The sequence below is a fragment of the Apodemus sylvaticus genome, chromosome 11, assembly GCF_947179515.1.
Source record: "Apodemus sylvaticus chromosome 11, mApoSyl1.1, whole genome shotgun sequence".
Lineage (NCBI taxonomy): Eukaryota > Metazoa > Chordata > Mammalia > Rodentia > Muridae > Apodemus > Apodemus sylvaticus.
The window spans coordinates 53,278,906-53,283,818 of record NC_067482.1 but is presented as its reverse complement, the minus strand read 5'-3'; the positions used below and the strand labels follow the sequence as shown (position 1 = coordinate 53,283,818).

At 40.1% G+C, this 4,913-nt stretch overlaps 1 pseudogene; it reads left to right on the top strand.

Annotated features, from left to right (window-relative positions):
* The first annotated feature begins 3,068 nt into the window (after positions 1 to 3,068).
* Positions 3,069 to 4,493, top strand: LOC127696755 (DDB1- and CUL4-associated factor 12-like; annotated as a pseudogene).
* Positions 4,494 to 4,913: the final 420 nt, after the last annotated feature.

The window sequence follows — 4,913 nt, the reverse complement described above, 5'->3', positions numbered from 1 at the left end:
TAGAAAAAGATACTGCTTTAAATAGTAGCAGACAGAATCCAGGAGGGGAACAATTTGCCCTTTGCTTCTGGAGTTATTATGTTATCATGAACTAGCTTTATTCCATGGAGAAACAACTCTGATTTTAGAGAGGAAGACTGGGAGACAGCAATTTTTTTTAAGACTTGAATGTGCAGAGTCATCTGTGGAAGTCACTGCTGCTGCTGCCAAAGGCTGCAGTTCTTCCCATTAATGTCTTTTTTTTTTAATTAGCTGATGACAGGTAGCTGAAGTATATTTTCAAATTAGTGAGCTATTTTTTCTCTCTCTACTTTGTTGGTAAAGTAGTTCATAGCCTTTCACCCACGTCGATTTTTATTGAACATGCACAAGCATTGCAGGGAAATGAGTCAACAGCTTAAATGGTAGTCATTTTGCTAGATGGCCAAAGCCCCCTTAACCAAGCAGTTCTTTTATATAGATTAAGTTTGTATTACAAAATTAAGCTGACCTCTTGTGTGTACTGCAAATTTGCATGCATGAATTTCATAATTAAAATAAAACGCACAATCTTAAATGCACTATATTATTTTTTTAGTGCACTATATTATTAAAGGCTTTCAGATGAAATCTGAAAAAAGTAAGTGCTAATAGGAAATAATGTACCAAGAACTGATTTTAAAATTACATCTAAACAACGTTCTTAAAGAAATATTAAAACATAGTAAAAGCAATATACAGCAAACCGGTAGCCAGCATCAAACTAAATGGAGAGAAACTTGAAGCAATCCCACTGAAATCAGGGACCAGACAAGGCTGCCCCCTTTCTCCTTATCTTTTCAATATTGTACTTGAGGTACTAGCTCGGGCAATTCGACAACATAAGGAGGTCAAAGGGATACAAATTGGAAAGGAAGAAGTCAAACTATCATTATTTGCAGACGACATGATCGTCTACCTAAGTGACCCAAAGAACTCCACTAGAGAGCTCCTACAGCTGATAAACAACTTCAGCAAAGTGGCAGGTTATAAAGTCAACTCAAGCAAATCAGTGGCCTTCCTATACTCAAAGGATAAGCAGGCTGAGAAAGAAATTAGGGAAATGACCCCCTTCACAATAGCCACAAACAGTATAAAGTATCTTGGGGTGACTCTTACCAAATATGTGAAAGATCTGTATGACAAGAACTTCAAGACTCTGAAGAAGGAAATGGAAGAAGACCTCGAAAAATGGGAAAACCTCCCATGCTCATGGATCGGTAGAATCAATATAGTTAAAATGGCCATTTTGCCTAAAGCACTATACAGATTCAATGCAATACCCATCAAAATCCCAACTCAATTCTTCACAGAGTTAGAAAGAGCAATTATCAAATTCATCTGGAACAACAAAAAACCCAGGATAGCTAAAACTATTCTCAGCAACAAAAGGAAATCTGGGGGAATCAGTATCCCTGACCTCAAGCAATACTACAGAGCAATAGTGTTAAAAACTGCATGGTATTGGTACAGTGACAGGCAGGAGGATCAATGGAACAGGATTGAAGATCCAGAAATGAACCCACACACCTATGGCTACTTGATCCTCGACAAAGAGGCTGAAAACATCCAATGGAAAAAAGATAGCCTTTTCAACAAATGGTGCTGGTTCAACTGGAGGTCAGCATGCAGAAGAATGCGAATTGATCCATCCTTGTCTCCTTGTACTAAGCTCAAATCCAAATGGATCAAGGACCTCCACATAAAGCTAGACACTCTGAAGCTAATAGAAAAAAAACTGGGGAAGACCCTTGAGGACATCGGTACAGGGAGAAAGTTTCTGAACAGAACACCAATAGCGTATGCTCTAAGAGCAAGAATTGACAAATGGGACCTCATAAAATTACAGTTTCTGTAAGGCAAAGGACACCATCAAGAGGACAAATCGGCAACCAACAAATTGGGAAAAGATCTTCACCAATCCTACATCAGATAGAGGGCTAATATCCAATATATATAAAGAACTCAAGAAGTTAGACTCCATAAAACCAAACAACCCTATTAAAAAATGGGGTACAGAGTTAAACAAAGAATTCTCACCTGAAGAACTTCGGATGGCGGAGAAGCATCTTAAAAAATGCTCAACTTCATTAGTCATTAGGGAAATGCAAATCAAAACAACCCTAAGATTTCATCTTACACCAGTCAGAATGGCTAAGATTAAAAATTCAGGAGACAGCAGGTGTTGGAGAGGGTGTGGAGAAAGAGGAACACTCCTCCACTGCTGGTGGGGTTGCAAATTGGTACAACCACTCTGGAAATCAGCCTGGCGTTTCCTCCGAAAACTGGGCACCTTACTTCCAGAAGATCCTGCTATACCACTCCTGGGCATATACCCAGAAGACTCCCCACCATGTAATAAGGATACATGTTCTACTATGTTCATAGCAGCCCTATTTGTAATTGCCAGATGCTGGAAAGAACCCAGGTATCCCTCAACAGAAGAGTGGATGCAAAAAATGTGGTATATCTACACAATGGAATACTATTCAGCCATTAGAAACAATGAATTCATGAAATTCTTAGGCAAATGGATGGAGCTAGAGAATATCATACTAAGTGAGGTAACCCAGACTCAAAAGGTGAATCATGGTATGCACTCACTAATAAGTGGATATTAACCTAGAAAACTGGAATACCCAAAACATAATCCACACATCAAATGAGGTACAAGAAGAAAGGAGGAGTGGCCCCTGGTTCTGGAAAGACTCAGTGAAACAGTATTCAGCAAAACCAGAACGGGGAAGTGGGAAGGGGTGGGTGGGAGGACAGGGGAAGAGAAGGGGGCTTGCGGGACTTTCGGGGAGTGGGGGGGCTAGAAAAGGGGAAATCATTTGAAATGTAAATAAATTATATCGAATAATAATAATAAAAAAGAAATATTAAAACAATAGTTAGGTTCTTTTACCCAAATCTTTGTTTTTTATTAATTTCAGCTACTAAACATTTATCTTTTTATTTAGAATGCTTTGTAGAAATTATTCATCATACAATATCCATAAAGTATTTTGGACCTGCTCGCCACTTTTGCTCCTATTTCTCCATTAAAAATGCTAAGTATAGAAAGGTTACTTCATGGCCCGGCACATGAAAATGCACGGCCTCGGGGTGGGGCACATGTCCCGCAGCCATACTGCCCCTTGCCTCCTCTGGCCCATGTGTCTGTGCAGCTCCAGCAGCAGCACTGCCTGATAAAGCTAGGAAAGCAGCTAGTTATCAGGAAGCGGAAAGCTCCTGCCTTGACAGGATCCAGGAGCAAAACTCAGGGCCCACAATTTGACTGGGATCATTCCTGGCACAAAAGAAAAAGACTCACACCAGTTAAGAGATCCATAGTGAGGAACTGCTAAGTCGGGCTACAAACTTCCCAGTCTCCTAAAGGAGAGAGAATTTCACCTCTGGACCCTTAATAAAGCATTTGCTTCTCAGCGGTTGAATCATAGGCATGTGGTGTGCAGCAGGAAATGCAACACGCTCTTTGTCCTGGATGTCCAGAAGGGCCAGATCACCAAGATTCCCATTCTGAAAGACCAGAAACGTGGAGGTATGACTCAGCAGGGCTGAGGTATCCACACAATTGAACTGAATCCTTCTAGAACACGCCTAGGCACTGGAGGAGACAACCCAAACAGTCTTGCCTGCCTACCTTGGATCCTGTGGATGTGGGTGATGATGGACACAAGGATTGGATATTTTCTATTGCATGGGTCAATGATACTACAACATTGTCTGGTTCACGGGATGGAACTCTGGGAAATGACAGATGATGTGTTGACCGAAAGTGATGCAAGACATAACGTGTCACCAATCCCTGTGTATGCTCACATCACTCACAAAGCCTTAAAGGATATCCCCAAGGAGGATTCAAACCTGGACAACTGCAAGGTTCGCGCTTCAACCTTCAACAAGGACAAGGAGTTGGGAGCAGTGCCGCTAGGCAGCTACTTTCATCTCTGGGAGCTGAAAATACATTGTTTAAGCTCTTTTCCACCAAATTGCCAAATTGTCAAGAAAATGTGAGTCTGGCCTATGGTAGTGAATGGTCAATGTGTGCAGTGTGCTCTCAATGCCTCCTGCTTGGATCCACAGCAGCCATCGTACAATGCCAAGTGTGACTGCTCCAGGGAGTGAGGCAGAGGGATTCAATAGTGAGCTTTTATGAACACATTATCACTGTGAGCTCAGCGCAGTGCTCTCTGCTGTTCTATGACATCAGAGCTCAGAGATTTTTTGAAGAGAGGCTCTCAACTTGTTATGGTTCCAATCCCAGACTTGCAGGGGTGAATCTGAAACTAACTGCTCACAAGGATTGGCTGAATCATGATGAAACCTGGAAAAATTAATTTTCCGACATTGATTTCTTCCCCAATACTGTTTACACCCACTGCTACAACGCGTCTGAAATGAAACCCTTTGTGTCAGGAGACCACCTCCCTTCTGGGCTCCATGGAAATTATGATGGACTGTGGAGTTAATGACAACTAACTTTTTGCCAAAATGTAGATTTACACTAACTTCCAAAAACAAAATAAAAAACAACAGCAAACAAAAACAAAAAACGTATGGTAGAAAGGTTACACCACAAATTTGTTGTGATAAGAACATTTACCACAAAATAAAAACAAAAAAAACCTCAAATGATAAAAGTAGAGGGTAATTTTTCTGTATTCACTACCTTTGTAAATCCAGAGTGTAATGGAATGGTTTTAACTGAATATTTAATTGTAAATCAAATGATAATAGTCTTATAGAAACTTGAACATAAATTTTGTAAGATTCATGTTACATAGTATAAACAATATACATATTATAATGTTTTATCCATCTTTGTAGAATTTTAAAAACAGAATATTTACTTCATTGTGAATTAAACACAAAATTTCCATCGTTATAGT